Below are 22267 nucleotides of genomic sequence, written 5' to 3' on the forward strand. Positions count from 1 at the left end.
CTTTGATCTTCTGTTTTTAATTGAGTCGACGACGCGCAGCAACTTGTAATTACAATTATCGAATTCGAGGAAAATCGAACGTGATTTATTAATTATCGGCGGAATTTGTTCGACGATGGGGGTTGAATTTTCTTTTCTTTTTTTTTTGTCTGGTAATTTATTTCTTCTTATTGGATGGCGATTTAATTCTCATTTTCCCAGCTTAATTTGGCTCTTGAACTGAAATTTTAATTTCACAGTGGAGAATTAATGGAACGAAGATTAATATAAATTTGGAAATTCCTTATTCCTAAGGTAAAAAATTTCCAAACGTTACTCCCTTCCCCTCACCACTACCTTACCGCCAAGAAAATGGTTGGGTTAGGCTTGTAGATTTTATTTACTGTAAGCAGTTGATGACAATTGATTGCGTGGGTAAAACACCTAACCTCTGTTTTCGGCTATGTTGGCAGAAATGATAATACCCTAGACACAATTTATCGTGGCCCAAAAAATATACGGGAGACGATCCTATAAATTTTCGGCGACACCTTTATTGCACACTTCACTTTGTTTCTTCGCACGCTCGTAGTTATAAATGGAGCACGTTTGGTTCATTTACTGTATACGGTTGCTGTAATATTAATCAATAAGATACGTAATAATATCAGAATGATCGTGATTCTCAAGTTAACAACATAAAATAGATTTAATTAAAATGCATTCCTAAGGAAGCGAAGGATCTAATCTAGTGGAGGATATTCTCGTTGATCGCTTGTTTCATATTTCTCGATGAGGTTCTGAAAGGTTTAACGTTGAACTTTATTCAAGTAAATTTCCTAATGGTTCCCTAACTGTTGGAATAATTGTATAATTATCATTTCGCTGGTCGCTCGTTTGGTCACGCTATTTCTCGGTCTCTATACGCATCGTTGAACATTCCACGCATGAATCTTTCATTTTGCTGTTTTATTTAATTATCTATCTAATAATCCAATGATCGTCTCAATTATAACTAAAATACAATTTTATTTACATTTCTGCCAGCTTTCAATTTTCTTTACGATTTACGGCTTAACGTTTATGCATTGTCTTACGATTGATCGACGTTAATAGTTATTTTAATGCGAAGAGAAAGAAGAACAATTTATGTATGCGTATAATACCAATAGAGAACTTACACAGTGAAGTTGTAGCGATTTAAGGGAGAATCAATTATAAACTACGTTACAATTAAAAGCATTAATTATACGAAACGTACAGATATAGCACTACCGTGCAATAAGATTTTTATCGAATATTAAAGTTCTTGGTTTTAATTCAGTACTAAAATTTTCTTGGCTGTAACAACATTCGAGAGTACGTATTTTAATTCCAAACTCTAATAAAACAATAATTCTGACAATGCTTGGTAATTCATTAATAATTTTGAGATACAAGATTACATGCAATTCCGATAACGTTTCTACCTTACTAACGAAGAAAACTCTCACCTTCCTCCAACAGTAACGTTATCCGAAAGCCAGAGCACGACACAGGAAGTGGAAGCGTTCGCCGGTCTAAATTTATTCAGAATGTTACATTAGTAACGAACGGGGGTCGAGAAGCAAGTTCGGGCCCCAGGCTCGACGTACAATGGTCAGTGAACCTCCCTTAACACGAATCGATAACGCGTCGCTTTCGATAGAAGCACGCGAGGTCGTCGAGAGTAGCACGCGAGCGGCTCACCTGCTCTGCGATCGAATTCCAGGCTCGCGCACCTGCCACTTTGTAGGGAAAAGTTAATTGTCTCTGTGTTGCGTCGCCAGACGAATCGACGTAGGTGTAGCGACGACGCTGAGGGTGCAGAAGAAGAGGGGATGTAACATACGACGGAGGAAAGTTGGCGCCGAGACGTTTTCGTTAGTCGCTGCGCGCCAATGTCTTCGGCGAAATAATGACGCTCCGAGCCTGGAAGTAATTAAAGGAAGAGGTATCTACACAGGCGTCAGACTGTATGTACGTCTGTTCCGCATTCGAAAGCGTATTTTTCGCGAAAGGAAGCCGCGTTTATATTTTTTTCGTACCTCGCTTTTCGTGGTTGAAAAGTACGGAAAGCTTCAGACGATTCCGCTGTTGCGTCTCTTTCAACTGGATTTTAATTCTTTTTGAAGGTTGAAGATGGTGTTTTTCGTTGATTGATGGAGCGTGGGACGGGTTATGAAGGTTTCAGTGGGATTTTAGACTAATTGGATGTAATTGGTATTGATTTTAGGGAATATAGTTTGCTCGGAATATCATACTTCGTAGCAGAGTTTGTAGAAATGATAGGAGAAATTGTAGAGTATGTCATGATATTTCTGAGTTTCGAGCTTATCTCGAGCTGTGAATTGTGTGTGTGTTTGTGTTTAGGTGGAAATTGTATGGAAAAGTAATAGAATACCGCAGATATTAATGGTAGCTTTATTTCGACTTTTAGGGGAAAAGAAATCTAAGCTGACTCTCTTTTTAAGCCATTCTAGATCTACATAGATGTGGAGAAATAAAGTTATCGTAGGTATTTCTTGATTCCGTGATACGAAGTTATTTCGGTACTGTCGTAAAGTTGAGTTTAGCTGATGGAAGAAAGTAGGGTATCGTAAGTTTCGTTAAAGTAAGTCGATTGAGTTGTTCACGAAGCTTCGCGGTTGAATTGGAAACAGAATTGATTTTCTCCGTTCCATCACAGTGATTGGCTTAGATATACCATTTTACCTGAATGTTTGAAGAACGACGAGATCGGAAGTATTCGGCAAAGTAAATCGATTGAATTGTTCGCAAAGTTTACCGAACGGCTAACACGAGGACAAAATTCTGACTGATTTTTTATTGTTGCACGATGTCGATCGCTTTGCTGTTAGTATCACGTTCCAGTTGCTTGATTAAGAAAAACGGAGTTCAGGATTTTTGATGAAACGAAGATTATTGAACTAACGAGTTCAAAGCAGCGTTATTGACTTACTTGGTTCGATGATATCGATTGGTCTATCTTTATTTAGATTTTATTTATTTATCATTTTATTTTATTTTTATATAGCTAATTTTTTATTAAAGCAATTCAGATCTCTATGAAGAGTTAATCTTAAAGTATATCGTGTATGATATATTATTGGTTTAGAGAATAAAATACTAAATGACGATAGGAATTTGTTAATTTCAGATCGTGGAAAAGATTGCGTTGGAAATGAGGATGCATATGTAACATTGAATAGATGGAAATGAAATCAAAAGTCAGTTAGTTTGTTTGAAAATGCAGCCGTTCCATTTTGATTCCCTGATTTCGTTGATAATATTCAATTTTCTTCTAATTCGCTTCTTTTTAAATCACTTTCGTAGCCTTATCGCATAAACATTGATGTATTCTCCACTTTTTAACGTCTCGGGTGTACTCGTGTGGTAGAAGCTAGAAGAATTTTAATTAAAAGATTTTCAGCCTTCGATGAATCTTAATTACTTAAATTCAACTGTTAATTCCTATTCTCATTTTAGTTAAATCGATTTTTTCTAACACACCTGTACTAACGCAAAGAAAAGATATTTTACTTAATGTTTGGTTAAGTTGATTCAATAACTGCAAAAGCTATGTCTGTTTTTACACTAAAAGTTTATAGCCTTTATCAATTTTTTATTTTTCGTAGCTGTTTAAAGACAAATAATAGAGAACGAACATACGGATTTGGATGTAAAATTTTTTACGATATATTTCATTGTAATGAAGTATAAAAGAACGAACGGAGTAAAAGGAACTACACGAAAAACTTCATTACATGCTACTACTTCCCAAAGAATAGAACAGAAGCGGATAGCATAGAGAGAAAGTAGTTTTATTGATCGTTGTCCAGAATTTAAATTATCTTCATAGCTAGACATGGTATCGAAAATATGAAACTCTTTGGCTTAAAATAGTCGACGGTGAAAAAGTGACAAAGTATGCATTTTTAATTAAGTACATCACTGAGGGGAACGTGAGCAAAGAGCATTGTCTATCATACATTCCTCTGTTATGAACATTCACTAAATACTTTCGATTCCTCCGATACTTTCCAAATAATCGACGTAACTCGAATTGTTGCATAAATTGTAATAATTCATGCAAATAATCTCCTTTTCCTCTAAGCCGTCAATCTCGATTGTACTTATATTCAATTCGTTATTAACTTTTATTAATTCCAAAATCAATGTTACTTTAGTTCGATAAATTCAAAGGAATTCTAATTTAACTGCCTTTGAAATTTCATAATCTTATTAGTAGCGTAGCGATTCCAAGCGTTTATGCTTAGTTTCTTTAGACAAATTTAATTTCAATTTTATCAGAGTACAAATGAAATACAAACAGGAAGACAGCTTGTTTCATTACGTTTAACACAGACGTTTTGATAGATACATGGCATCTAGTTAGTAGGATTTAAATTTTATCGGTGCTTCCGTGACAGATGATTAATCGAAGCTCAAGATGACTAATGATTTGGCTTGTGGAAATGAAAAGACGATGGATAGTAAAACACGGTGGAAAGTGTATGGTTCGGTGTAATTGCTTCTTGAGGAGGACTCGTGAATCGAGGTAAATACGCTGTCGATCGATTGTATTGTTTTTGTGTCGTATCGCTAAACACGATTTCTTAGGTCGGTAAATTGATATCACGGCGAAAGCTTGTGTAAATTTTTGTGAAAGCATCGTTCTCTGACAGGACAAATATATCTGTTACTCGATACTACGAAAGGATCTCAAAAGAGGTCATTGTTACTTTAACAGACAAGAAAGAAATATGTGGAGAAATGTCGCGAAATTACAGATATTTTCTACTAAACTTTTCCTTGCAAATTTAATATCGAAAAATTGTATTATTTGAGTAAAACACGATGAATTTAAAAATTGTCACGTTATTTACTGAAAATGCAAGGCTTATTTATGAATTTAAAGGCTCAAAAATTTATAGAATTTGCGAAGTAACTACATATTAACATTTTGCGAAAGGTTCGACTTGTTTTTCTAGTTGTACTAGGTTGTAACATATTAAATGTTCAATTACGTTGTACCAATTTTCTAAATTTTGTTATCTTCAGAGATGTATCGTTTTGTGCAGTATTTTGAAGTTGAGAATTTTCTTTTTCATATATGATTTCAATCTTTCAACATTTACGTATACAAATATATCTTTTTTAGAATTCAACGAAGTATGAATCGTTAAAAACTGGGCATCTCATACATTGCAACTTAATATTTCTAAAATTTGAATTTCCATAGTCGACATTTTTGCTTAATACTTGCGGTCTACTAACGAGTAACATAATGTATACTTCAAAGTTTCAAAATGAACGTATTTCGCATGTATTTTTAATTCGCACAATCTCGATTTCAGACCTGAAATTTCTCCCTTTTAAAGGAATAAATTAAAGATATATTTTTATTTTCCAATTAAAAATATTCGCATTAAAGGTATTAATTCACATTAAAAGATATAATTCTTTTTTTAATTCAATACATTAAATATTCTAACGATAATAAGTGAAATAACGGTTCGTAATTTTGTAATCCTTTAACGAAAGAGAACAGAGGAAGACAAAAGGAGCATAGAAAAAGCAAAGCGAATTGATAAGGCCGATTTTCATGCTGTCTCCAAACGGAAGACATGCATCACGCATTCACGATTCCGAGCTTAATGAATACTCATTACGCTTGTGCTTTACGTATTTATACCGTTTTTTCTTCTTCGCCTTCTATAGCTATCTCCATAACATTTTTTTCTATGCCTTCGTGTACAGCAGTTTGTTATCTCTTTTTAACGTACGACGTGTAATCGAAGGAAACGTGCTACGCGACTCGTAATCCTTTGCGTTTACGATAAAATCATGCTAACTAAGCAGACTAAAGATTCGCGATGCCGTATAATGATGATAAATGCGCGTTACGTGCGAGCCCTCTATATCTTTCGTGAAAATTTCAACGTTCACAACAATTTTAAAGGTTCATTATGAATTTAATTGTTTTATTATACTTCAAAGGCAACTTTTGGTAATTGATTCCCTCGCATTTTGGAGAAGATGAGTTTCAGCGAGCAAATAAAAAATTCTGTCTGTAAAATAATTACTTAGCTTTGTTCTTTTATAAAGCGGGAGATATTTTTTTTAGATGAGGTTTGTCTGTTAGATTGTAAGTGTTTCCATAGAGATCAGAAAGTATTTATAGAAATTTAGTTTGGTTTCGTTGAATTTAAAAGGTATGTGTAAGGTATATATACGTAATAACAAATGATTAAAATAATAAAATACCAGATATTTAAAAATATAAAATATACGAATGGTATACAATGATGAGCAAACGTGAAAATATAGAAAGCATCAAAGGTAAAATACATTTTACAAAATTTAAAAGCCATATTCTTTGTTCTATAGGTGCCTACAAAAATATCAACTACATAAGAATCTACAGTCTAGGTAACTACTTTTTACTTTTTTTGGAAAACTGGTTATGTTAGACATCCTAGACGCCAGTTAACAGTTATTGGTACAGTTACTGCTACTACTACAATTCCTTACAGCGAGTATTTTATTACGTTTTCAAAAAGTTTCTGTAAGAATTGAAATACTTTCGTAAGTCATTAATAGAATCAAGTTTAGAAGAATAAAAAAGAAATGTTTCCGAGAAGTGTATTAAAATCAGATTTTTCCATGAATATGTACGCAATGGTATCTGATTACCATGAAACGTTGCAACGTAAACGTTAAAATAATCCATTTTCATTTTTTCAGATTTCTTTTTTAATGTATCCTAATGTATATTTAATATATATATAATTACTTAATATATACTAAATAACAATTATAAACTGGATCAACAATTTATTTTTCTACTTGAAATTCAAATTACGCACACATTTAAAGAACACGATATACTATGTAGCACAGACAAGAAATAATATACAGTTTTCTAGCTATTGGAGAAAAATAAAGGGAACTAGTCGTGCCATTTCTTGGCAGAAGCCGTGCATCATATGGTTCTTCATTCGTCGCAATCGCATAAGCCAGCACACAGGGGCACAATTGAAACGTGAAACTTAACCGCGAAGCTTTAGTCATGCTCGTCGATTATCCGGACGTAATATTGATTGCACAGCCATGTACTATGCCTGATTATTGCTTGCCGTCTACTAGACCATCCTTCTTGTCATCGACCTTCTTGTGTATTTAGGACGCCGAACTTCTCAAGTTGATTCGATTGTGTAATCCCTTTCAGTAGGATCAAGTACCATGGATCCAATAAAATATAATAATATATATATAATAAATATAATAGATGATAATAATATAAATTCAAACTATAATATGTGTAATAAATTGATCGCGGGTATTTATGCAAATTTATATCGATATGAACTTCATTGAAAAATTGGATCGTACGTAGAGATCAGTTTCGCTTCATAAGGAGTATTCTATTTTGAATAACATGTACATTGCGTTAATATTGGGAAAAATTCGTAGCGTGTTTGAAAGTCGGTGTAATTATTATATGTTATATATTATAAGGGGATTCAGCTCTGAATCATAGGTTAGGAATCTCATGAATAATTTATTGTAATAACCAGGCTATTTAATGGTTAATTTATCCTGTTCACGTTAAACATTAATTTACCGAAATATAGATACATATTCTATTTAATGATAGTGCTTTAGGATTTCGTGTTTATTTAATAACGTTAATATTGGCATTTGATTCGATATGTAAATTATTTTATTTATGGATCGTATAGATCTGATTAATTACGTATCACTAATTATCACTAATTATTTAGTGATCTGTCCAAGTGTTCGTGAAAATACATATAGCGCTGTCGGATTAAACACCTTGGAATTATAGAAACAGGTCAAGCATTTTACAATAGCTACTCAATTATGTATCGAGTTAATATGTAATGAGAAACTATCGGTCGTGTAATATTGTACAAAAGTATGTATCTGAGAATGAAAATACTTCTATGAAATTTACATTTTATTATTATTGTATCGTTTATACATAATTTAACGTCGTTCAGATGAAATATTATTTGGAGCATCTATATTGCACATATACATATTGCAATATGCTTATTTTACATAAACTGCTAATTGGCACGTTCCATCGCTGAAACATTAACGTCGTGTTTACAGAAATAGAAACTACTTCTACATTATTTAAATTAGATATCAGTTGAACTCTATGTATTTCATATTTATACATTATAATATGATCATTTCACATATTGCAGCAATAATTGGACTACTTCCATTAATATTACTTACATCATTTTTATTTTGAATCGCAAGCGAACGTTTCATTTCAAAAGACATCACATAATTATTGTTCGATACCGCGCCACGGCATATAAATAAAAACTGCCATAAATATCAAAAACTATGTTTCAACCCGAGAAATATACCCGTGTATATGCCGCTTCTCTGCATCTATAAGAAAATATAAGCGTCGCACGTCTAAATTTATCGCGGCTCGATCGTACTACTATAAAACATAACGATCCTCTGTGATGCTCCATTCTTTCTACGCTTCTAGTCTTTGGTTTTCACAGTTCGACGGCAACTGTCGATGAAATTTCTACGTGGATACTTTCGAGAGATTCGCCACGAAGCGATGACGCTTTTCTCTTTAGAATTCACGTCTTTGTCTACTTGTCGCGATGGAAGGAAAACCACGCGACGATGAGCTGTTCGCATGGCTCGCACGATGATCCAGACGTAGATAATTTATTCAAACTGCGGCTTAGCGGTGGTGAATTTCCTGTATATGTCATCAAATTACATACAATACTGGTCGTAAGGATCCGAACGAGTTTAGAATTTTAGACGAGCCTGATGATGACTCGATGAAAATGCACGTTTAATTGAGCATCATTAGGTAGTTACGTTATACAATGTCTCGAAGATCTAGTTACATTGCCTTAATCAGTGATACAAGCGAAATGTTCATTCCATTATAGTTGAGATTTTAGAATCCCTTCAAATAATTGTAGTAATCTCGAAGAACTATCCTTTCAAAGATATCTCCTTTTTCTTTGACAGATTGGATATATCTGATATGGTCTAGACGCGTTTTTGAAGTCACTGCCCTGTTGAGAGTACGCGTTTGATCCATTGTCTGTTCCTTCTGAAGAGGTGAGATGACTTGGTTTGCCAAGATCTCTTTGATCATCCTCTCTTCTATTTTAATCAAATCTCCTTTCCTACCGTCTACGTAGGTTTCTAACTTCGTTTGATTAGTAATTTAACATTAATTGGTAATTCTATATACGTGTATCCATTAGAATCACTGAATTATATACAGTGGACACATATTATTATTATATACAGTGTATTATTATTATATACAGGGTATTATATACAGTGGAATTATATACAAGGATCGATCTAGAGCCTTTAAAATTTTATAAATTTTAGATGGAAACTGATGCAAATGTACAACGGTGCATTCTTGAGATTCGAATGATTTTTGGTAAAGGCTTAGTTTTTCTTCGGTATTATATATTTTACGCCAATGTTCACAAGCACGTCTAGTATACTAAGATATCTGCTAATCTCACGCAAAACGTAGTAATCAACCCAGATGATCAGGAATATAATTAATCAGTCAGAATTATGTATTCGTGCAAAACAGTGATTCAGAATATGTAAAAAGAGTATGCAAAAATTATTTAGAAGCGTTATAGAAGATAACCAATAGAAAATTGTATGTCAGTGCCTACAATTTTTAATTTAAACTTCAACTTGAGAAAATTTTCGATGAATTAGGTAGGAGAAAGATTTCAGAGGAATCTGTTGAAAATCCGGATCTGATTCACAGGCTTATTTATAAAATGTACGATAAATATACCAAAGAGCGACGATTTGTACGAAAAATGCCGAGGTTCATCAATGGTGGAGAGAAGAAACTCTAATTATATCATTTATGATCGATAAGATTTTTGTATCATAAGATATAACAAAGTATAAATTCTTTAAATATCAAGATTTCAAACAAGATAGTAACCGCATAAATTATAACAAGTTTCTAAGTTTTTTTTTTTTTACATCATGTATCTACTATTTTCATTACTTTACCACAGGTTTCATACTTTAATCATCGGCAGATCTAGTGTTAACAAAACGATTATCTAAATCTTCTATCGAAAACAAGAATGAAACATTCGTTGAAATAATTGTTACACTACCAGCATGCGTTTCAGATATTCTTGCTCGTAGTAAAGAAGAGACGCCGAGGCAAGAGGCGTCCCTGAGGATTGTCCGCAATCCTGCGAAGATTGCACGAAGGTCGCTTTTGCTCGAAGTAAAATGAATTATGCGACCTCCTATGAGGGTAACGGAGGCGGGAACGTTTCCCTTCTGAAATCGGCAGATGGTCAAACGGAAACGACTTTTTACCTCGGCACTTGGTGCCGACTGATGCGTGAGTGTACAAAGGGTGTCCTATTTTTACGTTTGCTTCTTCCCATCGTTTAAGTAGCCAGCATTGTTCGAACGTTTGGCTTCCGGAGTGAGGTGAAATTTAAAGACGATCTGAAAAAAAATGCAACGTTTAATTTTTTTTACAGAAAACCATTAAATTTGGATATATATTAAAACAAGCAAAAGAGATGGAATAAACCTTTTGAATTGGTTTATTTCGTGGGTAATGTCATGATGTATACTTAATAATAGCATAATCAATCAAATACACGTATTATTTTCAAGGAAACAGTCCCATATAAAACAATTTTATTCCATATATAGAGAGTAGCTTACTTCGTGTAAAGTGTAAAGCAATATTTAAACATATCAGTTGACTTATTCGTAGAATTGAGTCGGCGCCAGTGAAATTTCATACAATATGCGTCGGACGACAGGCAACAGTGCTATGAAATTACGCAAATATTGTAATAGAGGGAAATTAGCGGTTTCGTATCGTGGGTAAAGTAAAGTAGCGCGTTACAGTATGACCGTTCGAAGGCGCGGTAATATTCGTGTGAACGGTACATTACAGCTACTACGGCGGATAGCTCAATTATGTCAAAATTGCAAATACGATACACCGGCTGCGTATCTTGAACCAGTTGATCGTGTAATAATAAAAAAGAAGCGGTACCGCCGGAAGTTACAGATCGCCTCGTTATAAAATGGCGTTGCCATGGCGAATAAAAGCAACGCGCGTTACATTGACGTAAAAATGATGGGAATCTTATCTCGGATGCAAACGCTTTCGATAAAGAAACTCTCGTCTCTGTGCTTTTAGAAAGAAATACACGTTACGTCACGTTATTGTACCATGTTCCGATGTATTGTATTTTTCTGGTCGATATTTCATCTTGCTATGGTCTCATAGAAACGAGATGTGCACCTTAATATCCTCTTTTATCTCGTTATTATCATTCGGAAAGGAAAACGATAAGAATGGAGAATGCTGGAGGTTTTCGAAGAACGAACATGGTACGACAAAGAATTTTATTGTAAGAAGAGAAGTCATTATTTCAGTGAAGAATTATAATTGGTATGAAGTATTGATAGAATATTAGAATTAATATAGAATTATAGGCTGAGATACCTATAGTCGCTAGCTGTAGTCGACTGACGAATATGTTTTCTTGTTGAAACCGTTAACGTTTCTGTTTCCTTCTAACAAATGATAAATTATCTACTACCGATGTAACGCATGATCTTACATTATAAGGTTTTTAGGAAGAATTCTTTCTCGTGTACTTCATTTTTACATGAAACGTGAAACAGAACGAAACTAAAAACCTCGCAACCACTCATCATACTTTATCTTCCTCAAGAACCTTCAACCTTCGATGACGCGATATTTATAACGAACCACCCTGTACATATTATCTTCAACTGGATCATAAATTACGGAACTATGATTTCCCACATAGCTCGAGTAATATTTTGAGAAATAAAAAAATCCACCCAACGACTATAACACACACACACACACAAAAGAAAAAAGTGAAAGAAACAGGCTACCCTATATACGTGCACGCAATTCGTACGCGTGTGTTTGGGCGTTTGCAGGAGGAATGCGTGCGTACGCCATGAGCGACGATAATAACACGATGAGAATTATCCCACGCATCGTGGTTAGGCGTACGAAGATAGCGGCCGGGTGTTTTCTAGTTCGAGACCCGTTTTCAACTCGATTTTTCCCTTCCTCCCCTATGAGACGAGCGTCGCGGAGGCCAGTAAGAAATAGTTATTACGGTAGGTTCGATGCCCACGGGAAGACGAGGAATATTCCGCGTTTCCTTTTGATCATCATCGCGTGATCCGCAAGCAAACACGGTCTTCTTCTCACCGTTATTTACAGCCCCCGGATATGAATCGTCCGCGGGGCGAAAATATTGCTTTCCGACTTGGAAAATGTATTTGCTTTGCGTTCGATCAAATATCCATAAGTTTTTTCTCCTGATTTTACTACCTCTACGGAGGATTTTATGGAACGCGGCGGAGATTCGTTTAGATGATTTCGGCTGATAGCCATGTAATTAGTTCCAATCACTGTCTTATCTTTGGCTTGTGCAAATGTAGGAAAACACGACGCACGATCTTGTTTGTTGGCATTTTAGATGAATATAATCCTGATTATGAAAGTTGGAATATAACAACCGAGTATTTTTAAGCATTTAGATTTAACGAACGGATACTATTTCTTAAAGATAAATACGTTTTCGTGGTTGTTATGATCAGATGTTCAGATGCGAATTGTATTTTGTTCGAGCAAACGTAGGAAGTAGTATTCGCTCTCTTAGTGACACGACGATGCCTTTACATTCGAAACTTCGCTCAGAACGGATGGTTAAATGTTTTTCATCGAAATAATCAGGAGTTTTGGACGGTTGTTCGTTATTATAAACAAATCTCTTTGTTACATACTTTATTTTATGAAGTATTTCGTGATCACATATTAACTCAGAATAGAATAAAAATAATGAAATCGCTATTATATCCTGCAAAAATGTGAAGACGACTAACAATTTCCTTGTAAATATATTAAAAATCATTGTACAGTGATAATGTACGGTCCTGGGCGTCGACTCAAGTGTACACGAAGTGACGTTCTCCACACGAACGAAGTACCTGTCGCAGGTGCCCTCCCCGGTTGGAGGACTCGACGTAGCTTGAAGAGGAAAGGGAAAAAGAGAATGTTGGAGATCAGAGGGTCGCCACCCTTATTCACTCTTCGCGCTTGCTCTCGAGTCGTGTTCCATGGTTTTGATCCTCTGAATTCGCCAGCCGAAAAAGTCGCGCATAGCTTCGGGTTGTTTTAGTTTTGCCAAGTATTAAAAATGTCTGTCGACGACCATGCTCTCGTTTCCGTAAATATTGAAGGTGGCCACAGTTCTTTCCATTTTTGAAAATTTGTGCGTGCGAAACTGAATCCTCAAATATCTTTCGACCTGCATCATTATTGTTTCAAATAATATTTCTATTTTGCGCATTCACCTATTCATATTATAAATATGTAAAATAAATTAAGTTTGTTTAGAATTTGTTCAAGGATTGTTAAACGATACCTAATACTGGGAGGAAGATTTTGTTTTCGTTGCCCAACGCTCTGTATTCGAATTTTTCTTTACACATAAGAAAAAGAACCGACGGTTGATTACATCTCATCGTCTTAATTGGAAAAGTAGAAAGTAGTAATTGGTATGGTATGAAGGAAACTGTTTGATGATAATGAACCTCCTTTAGACAGTATTTTTGCATAAAAAGCCATAAAATTACGCAATTAATTATCAGAACGTAGTTCCTTCGCGTGTAAAACACACGGAAGAGTAATAATTGGGTAGCTTCTATAATTTTATTTAAAACAGAAAGAAAATTGCTCGTAACTGTATCAGTTGCGGGAGGCAGCCGTACCAAATAAGTTTCACGTTACTCGGTTAGACATTGTCTATTGTTGGGTAGTTTCTAGGAGGCATTAGTACTCGCAGAATTGCACAGGATTCACAGAGAAGTATGGCAACGAGCTTCTCTAGCGATTATCACGAATTTTCCCAACTATACCCGATTACCACGTTTTCCATCCGCGAAGCCTGCTTTTCCTTCTCGGTTCGCACGCGTACAACTACGAAATAAATATAGTTGGACCTCGGTAACTCATGGTTCCGATGATCAAATTTTGAGTTACAGTAAGGTACAGTTACTTGAATTACCTAAACTTCGATGTTTTAAAGTTCAAACTTGTAATTAATGTAGAAGAATCAAGCTTGTTGTATATGAGAAACCATTGATCTTTCATATAATAATAATAATAGAATGACAAAATATGTCTATATACACAGATTGTAAAAGAAACAACAATATAATTTGCAAAAATAAAGTAATATATACGCGATATCGAACTATGATGCTTACAACTAAAGATTGCAAGAAAAAATATTCCCAATGTTGATACATTAATCTAATAAATTTCCTTTTTGATAAGTAGATTTTATTTAATAAGTTTTTATTCAATATTATTTAATAATAAATAGTTTTATCCTCTTAGGAAATAGGATAGCCAAGTTGTCAATGCACACGATATTTAATTATCTGTCGCGTCACTAATAACGAATTAAATAGTCTGTCTGTAGATGTAGGTAAGAAAAATTGCTCATAACCGAATTTGACGAATTACAAGACTAATCACATAGCTGACTGTCATAACCATATCTTACCTTCCACAGAGGTAAACAACTTGCAAAGGTTGAACTTCTTTGAATTGGAGTAACACATATAGACGCACGTGTAGCAAGTAATTTGAGATAAAATAAGCTCGTATTTCGACTAATACAGGTTTACACAAGGAAGAAGAAGGGAATGTGTAAAATTGTGACGTGATCTTGGAAGGATTTTCGAATCGTCGAGAGTCGATTGCACCCTCCACGTAGGTAACTTTGCCTCTGTCCGCGAAAATCTAATTACAAATCGTGGCTGACAATTTTTGCTGTTTCCGTTTGTTCCGTTAACTTCTGTAGAATAATTGACTTTTTCGGTGTAATTAACACGATAACGAAATAAACGAGACGGAAATAAAGCGCTACGCAATTGGGTTACGAGCAAGCTTCTCTGCTATTTTAGCGAAAACGAGCGTAACTTTTAGATCTTAATCGGGTTGGTTAAATAGCTGTCGGAGCAATCCTTCCTCGACTAACTTTTACTATAGTAGATACGTTTGTTTGCAGAGTAATTAGCCATTTCGAGGAAAGATGAGAGATTTTTGAGAGAGAGAGAGAGAGAGAGAGAGAGAGAGAGAAAGAAAATATAACGATGTAAATTGTGCAATACGTGCGCGCACGAGTCGTAACACGAAAAAGACGAGAGATAATGTATACCGATATTAATATTAGAGATATTAACTTATTTCGAGGTGTTTATAATTTGTTTCGGAAGTTTATCCGGATGTTTATACTTTTCTTAATTGAACAGCGAATAAAGTCCAGACTGGAAAGAATTTTGGACGAGTAAACTGTTGGTTAAAAAAGTGTCTGCAAGTTTTCTTGCTGAACAATCCCGAACAACCTTCGAACATATCTAACAAACTTTGGTAACAATGAAACTTCAGTTTTCTTCAATATGGAAGTGGTACATAAACTAAGGAGGGCAGAGTAACTTTTCAAAAACTAATTTTATCACGTAACTATACTGCTTACAAGGAACTGCAACCAATGCAAATATTTTTATCTATAATTTCGTAAAATTGCATGCTGTCCAACCATGCAAAACAAACAAAATGTCCAGACGAAACAGCGTAGTTTAAGAACGAACGAGGATTGGATTCAGACAGTACTTATATTAATTAGTCCGAGTTTTTTTAACTAGTTTAACCATAATAATACTACGTAGCGAAATAGCTACGATGGAAAAAAGTGTTCGTTAATAAAAAATATCATAAGAGAACAAATCGAATAGATTAATGTATAAGAGACATGGACCATATCCATATTAACTTATCTTGTAATAATTGTTCGCATAGCGACATAGTAGCTAGGGCTGGGGCAAAGTCGAATTAATAAAATGTTATAAAAGAAAAAGGCGCGTAGATTAGCGGGAGGGACAGAGCGTACCCGTTAATGAGGATGTACGCGTATTATGATGGCGTAGGTCGGTCGTTGCGTTTCTAATCGTTGCGTGTGGGGTATGTTGGCAGTGCTAATGGTAACGGTAGCGTCGGCTTATTACGTTGACAGCGATGCAGACGCGGTGGTAGTAGGCCAAGGATCTCTCCAGAGGTCGGCCCTCGTTTAACAGACAATCAAAGACGTTCGATAGCCGCGTTTCAGCGTCGTGGAGGCGATTAACACTTGGAAGCGGGTGTCCTAGAAATCTAGGATAATTCAGGTAACGGGATTCTTTCGTAATCGCGTTAGGAAAGAATTTGCAAAAAAAAAAAAAAGGACGAGAGGCCGACAATGTCGAACGAACAACGTACCGTTCGTTCGAGCGTGTTTTTTTACCGATTTTTCAAGTCACGCTGAATTTGGAGCATTCGTGTGCGCTGAAATGAAAATTTTTCTAAAAAGTTGTCATGGCCAGTTCGGCGTAACGTTTGGATTATCTGTTTTGGAGAATTTGGGTTAGTTTATCGGTGCTTGAAGTAGTTTGTTATTTTGTTAAAAGTTTGGTGTTTCTAGGTGGATCGTTTACGATTTTTGTAACATTGATCTTTTTTGCGGCGGTGTGCTGTGAAGTATAGAGAACACAAAGTATGTATTAGCTTACCCTTGCTTCAGTAAGCAAGGAACCTACGTAATAATATATTTTCAGAAAAACTTTAACATAAAATTCGAACAGAAATATGAAGCAGATCTGAAATATCAAATATGAAAAATTTGTTAGCAGAAAAATATAATTCATATTAAAATAGAGAACGCAATGGGGTTAGGATCAAAAATATTATTTCTGACATATTGATCGACTCTAAAATTCCACATTGCCATCTTCTCCTCTATACGTAGTCGTAATAATAGCACATCTGTTGTTCACAATTTTAATAAAAAAGAAAGAAAGTTTTCAGCACTGTTTTTCGATCGAGTCTCTAATTCCTCGATTCAGGTTAATAATGAAGTAGCCGTATACCACCGTTAGCTACTTTCTTTATAGGGTTTCATAATGATTGACAGTGCGAAGCGGGACAGTCCGTGTTTGTCAGCAGTTTGTCGCTACTTCTATACCGTAGGGAGCTGAACGAACGATCTAGATTGAATCCAGAGATGCTGTCAACGATATTGCGGACACCGTTTGGTGTCACAAAGAACCGTTTGTGTGCGGCTGCACACCGCACTACGATATGCCCCCTCGTTTCGTGCATCGTTCCAATCCGTGCCACGTTTTATAACCCTTTTTCTCCCTTGATGTCCTCGCGTAACGCGATCGAAGCATGGAATACCTGTTACGATTACGTATTCCACCGTCTTTTCGTTGGTCGATTTAAAGGATTTACTTTGAGAGGTAGCATCAATATTTCTCGTATCAAACATGATTTAAGAGGTCGTGGATATTTCATCGAATGCATAAAGCAGGACACGCTCGGATATTTATTCCAGATTTATGAGAAACGAAATTGAACCGAGGAACAGATTAAACTACCATTGGCATTACCACTGATAAATGTCGAAGATACTGTCCACTTGAAAAGCAATTGCAAGCAGTAGAAGCGATGTAAAGTAATATATTGAAGTTTGTGATGTAATCGACGATAGTGATATAAGTAATATAAGGTAAAGTGATATAGATGACGATTAACCTGGGAGACATTATTGAAATTGTGTTGGAAATAGGTCTATAGTATTTGAGGAAGTCTTTCTAACGGAATCGTTAAAGAAATAAAGAAGAAGATGTGATTAGATGGTTAGCAAATTATCATTAATGGGATTCAAAAATAGCATAATTAAATAGAGTGAATAAACGAATAAAAGAACCAAAGGCGAGAATTCAAATTTGTAATGTATTTAATAAAGTGATATTAAACGTGCTGTTAGAGCGTAACGATTAAGTATATCGAAACTGAACGGAGCAAAAGAAAGATGGTACAAAGAAAATGATAAAACTTCGGTTTTTTCGATTACGAAATGGTACAATACATTGGACGTTTAGCTAAGGAGGGCAGAATAACTTTGTAAAAGCCAATTTTAGCGTATAATAATATACTATGCATAACTGTACCGGTCACAAAAGTTTTAAAGCGACCGAAATATTTTTATTTGTAATTTTATAAAATTACATCCGGCCCAAAATAAACGAATGCCCAAACGAGATAGTATAGCTAAAACGGAACGAGCTAGGATCAGATTAAGGCAGTATTTTTATTAATCAGTCTTAGTTTTTGAACCAGTTTTCAAATAATTATTCAAAAACAAACTAGAATTCTATATTATTACCATTTTCTCTATGCTTCATTGGATTTTCATGCTACGCAGGGTTTCAAAGTACCAAAGTTATCCGATGCAACGCTTAATGCCGCTAATAAAGGAACGTGAAATATTGAAATGCGATCCTACCCGTTAGGGATTAAAATAGATACGATCTTGGATTAAGGTAATTAATGAGTTTGTCGTTGAAAACAACGAATTTACGGGACAATCTATGTATAATTTCCGCGAGAAATTAATAATATCAGGCATTTTGTCCGCTGATTCATTTGTAAAATATTCGCATTGTTAAATGGCTAAGTTCTTTATGATTCCCGTGATTCATCTGATGAAATAAACGTCCAACTCTACAAAAAATATCGATAAAAACGTTTATTGTTATATCCAATTGTTATGCACGAATAAGTTTGATCTGTGTTTTGCCAAAAATAAAATTTACCAAAAATTCTTTGGAAACCTGTTGAAAGTTGTTACGAATCGGTTGAATTTACCGCCTATTAAATATTCATTATTTAACAATAAACCGACGTAGTTTCGCGCAAACGCAGTACAAACGATCATGCACGGACATCTCTGTATCCTCGAGCGAATTTATGCGAACGATTAATCTTTCGGAATTGTAAATTGTTTTTCACGTTTTACGGTTCATGTACGAACGATGATGTACCCCTAGAGTCGTTACTCCGCAACGATAAGCGTAATAATTCGTTTTACGCTCGCTGTTACGTTTCTGCTTTACGTTCACGGAATACTTTTTTCTGTGACCGTCATGCTATGATTACGTCTCTATTTATTATAATTTGCAGGTCATCAAAATGATCAGCCAATCGTTTCTGGTTTTTCTGAATTCACGGCATTCGTACGAAGTAAACTGGCACTGTCTTTCAATCAAAGTTTAATCATAAAATCTTTTTGGTACATAATAAAACAATATTGTATTGTGACATAAATTTCGTCCTATTTTTATATTTATTATGTAAATAGGACGAATATTTGTTGCAATGTAATATTTTCTTTTATGAATTTTGTTCATTGGCTCGTATTTTAAGTCGACTCGTAGCTTGGAAATTTATGCTATCGTTATAGTCAGCTTCGATGACATTTATAAAATTAATTCTTATTTTCACTAATTGAATATTAATTTGTGATATTGGGCGACTAATTAATTTACAATAATTACATTATTTTATCGGTATAATCTTAACCCAATTTATGTAACAAAAATAATAAATGTGATTGATGATACACTGGCCATGCAAATCGTGTATCTTAACATAATTGAAATACATCTACGCCCATAATAAATGATTCACAGCATGATGAAACGTAATATCTAGCAAATGGTAAGTGGAACGTAACATCGTATATAGAATTGCTCTAAAAGAGCGAACTATGTACTACATGTATGTAACATCTTCTTTATCAAACTTACAATGTCAAATGTTATCGATACGTTCCTGAAAACCTTTCTGTAGATAATCAAACGTAGTGAAATGTAATTGTCGCTGTAAAATAGCGAAATAGATTAATCAAATATAGGAGTAAATCATGATAATTGATAAATATCGGAAATTACATGATTCTTTTAATGTACGTTGATCATTTTAAAAAATTGTCATGCTTGATTTAAAAGTATTTAGCTACAATAAAATTATGAACGATGTATGTTCTATTTTACATTGTTCTACTAATAAATATATAGTGCAATGTAGGTTAACAAAATTTATTGGTTTACACGGTGTCCGACTGTTAACTCAGGATTGTAATATTCAGAGCTATGTCTAGCACATACTATTCAATCACGATTATCTTCAATTTAAATATCAATCATTATTATTATTATATGCGCTCGGAAAATGACAGAACTTTTATTGTATTTTGATCTTTCTAATTTTGTATTTTAATACTTCAGGGATTCGCTAAATTTTAGGAGAATGTATTAAGATAAAACATTTTATTTTATTTCGCTGCTGTACCGTATAAATGTTTGCAAAATCGTATCAAAGTTTCCTCCGAAAAGAAACTTTTTTAATAATTTTATAATAATAGACTAAACCAGAAATAATTTTTTTTAATGTACGTTTGATATTAAGCGTATAAAATATCAAATATGCGGGATATCGCGGGAACGTATTTTTAAATTAACACGCGACGAATGCAATATTAAAAAGATAGGCTTTCAAGGATAAATTAAATTCATGGAATAATTAAACGTATGAAGTTTTCATCGTAACATTATAAAAGTAACATTTCGAGTAAATTATGCATGAGAAACTTAATGTAAAAGTAAACCTAATATTTGTGGGAATCTTAAAGGATTAGTTTTAAATTCTTTCCTAAAATAGTTATTAGACAATGAACTCATTGTTCCGATGAAATCAACAAATTCCTTTTTTCAATATTTCGTCGTGGATTCATTTCGATTATACGAGACTAAACAAACGAGACACGACAGCGGGCCGAAAATGTTACGACCGGTAATTCCTCATGTTAGCTTCGCGTTGGTCCGGTACACTGTGCCTTTAACGAGACGCGTTAACCAGTCACCGGTAAAAATATCTCTGTATATAGGCCATGTACCGAAAGTTCATCCCGTATAGTGAAAATGGGAACTGCAAGCTAGATAGACCGGCTCTAATATCGAATGCATCAGCGAGCTTGCATAATTACCATCTCTAATTTCGTGGAATGGCGCGTCGAGGTGCGCGGACATCGCTGACGTTCTACGAATGAAATTAATCGACTGGACAGGTGTATATTTAATATTTTTTCCTTTCTTTTAATATCTTTCATGCAGAATAAAAAAAAGGAAAGAAACAAAAAGGAAGACACGTGGAAGATGAGTTGCAGTACAGACTAGATATTAGAGAGCGTTAAAATGATTTTTTTTTAATGAATTGCACGATGTAATCAGGGTGAATGACGTTAGTGGATAATTTAAAAAAAAAAAAGAAATAAAGAAACTTGCGAGGAATATCTCGACTCGAGATATGTGTAGTCCTTTTTTTCACGATCATCTAAATAGGTGTAATTAATTACGTAATCTCTGTATCATTCTTCGAACACGAAATCCTGTAATTAACGCTGAGCACAGCGATAGTATCTCGAAGCAGAGAAATTTCCTCACGTGTATTCCTGCGTGTCTTCCTATGCAATAATAGTGAAAAATCAACGCGTTTACGTACAATGATAATAAATCGCGTTTTGATGGTGAACTTCCTGATTTAAGAAGAAGACTTTAATCTTCGATTATCGGTGGAAAAATGTTCATAAATAAATTACGTAGATATAAATATTATTTTATCTTAGCCTTTGTTCAGTAAGTAGGTTTTCTATCACGTATTATTAAAGCGCGGATATTTATGCGAATTCATATTTTTACGAAGTTCGTGAAAAAAATGGAACGTAGATAGAAAATTGTTTTACTTTTTAGACATTATAACGTGTACTATACTTTGGATATTTTATGTATCTTATTCATTACGTGCGTTTTGTGCATTCTTTGCAATTCTAATTTTCCACAAGTACATAAAAATCTATAATCTACGTATTATCAATTTTATTTACATTATCTATATATCGTTTTAGACCTTCGTATTGATATTCGCTCTCTTCCCCAATTACTTCTTTGTCTTCTTTCGCTCGTTCGTTCCTTGCCTTCGCGTCTGTTTGTTTCTATTTGCAATTTAGATCATCTTCTTTTCTCTTTTTCTGTCTCGTCTCTCTTAGCCTTCTAGCTAATTCAGACTTTTGGTTGACCTGTTCTCGTCTATCAGCTCTTTCTTTTACACTGGTCCATTGTACAAATACATTACCATTTGAAAGACTAAAATTCTTTTTAATTTTGAGTTATCGTTTACAGGGGAGAACAAAATAAAGAATTATGCTTCGCTATTTCT

At 34.4% G+C, this 22267-nt stretch overlaps 1 protein-coding gene across 2 annotated transcripts in view; it reads left to right on the forward strand.

Moving 5' to 3' along the window:
- The window catches only part of LOC117208014 (rap guanine nucleotide exchange factor 6-like), a 72744-nt gene that overhangs the window by 19648 nt on the left and 30829 nt on the right, over nt 1-22267 (forward strand). Inside the window, exon 1 of one of the 2 annotated variants that reach the window (XM_033448816.1) lies at nt 16164-16338. The exons of the other annotated variant lie outside the window; for it this stretch is intronic. The gene's annotated coding sequence lies outside the window, so the exon portion shown is untranslated. Of the gene's footprint in view, nt 1-16163; nt 16339-22267 lie in introns of those variants that run through there. 2 annotated transcript variants of the gene reach the window in all.

This window comes from Bombus bifarius, unplaced genomic scaffold (assembly GCF_011952205.1).
Source record: "Bombus bifarius isolate JDL3187 unplaced genomic scaffold, Bbif_JDL3187 scf7180000008048, whole genome shotgun sequence".
Taxonomy (NCBI): domain Eukaryota; kingdom Metazoa; phylum Arthropoda; class Insecta; order Hymenoptera; family Apidae; genus Bombus; species Bombus bifarius.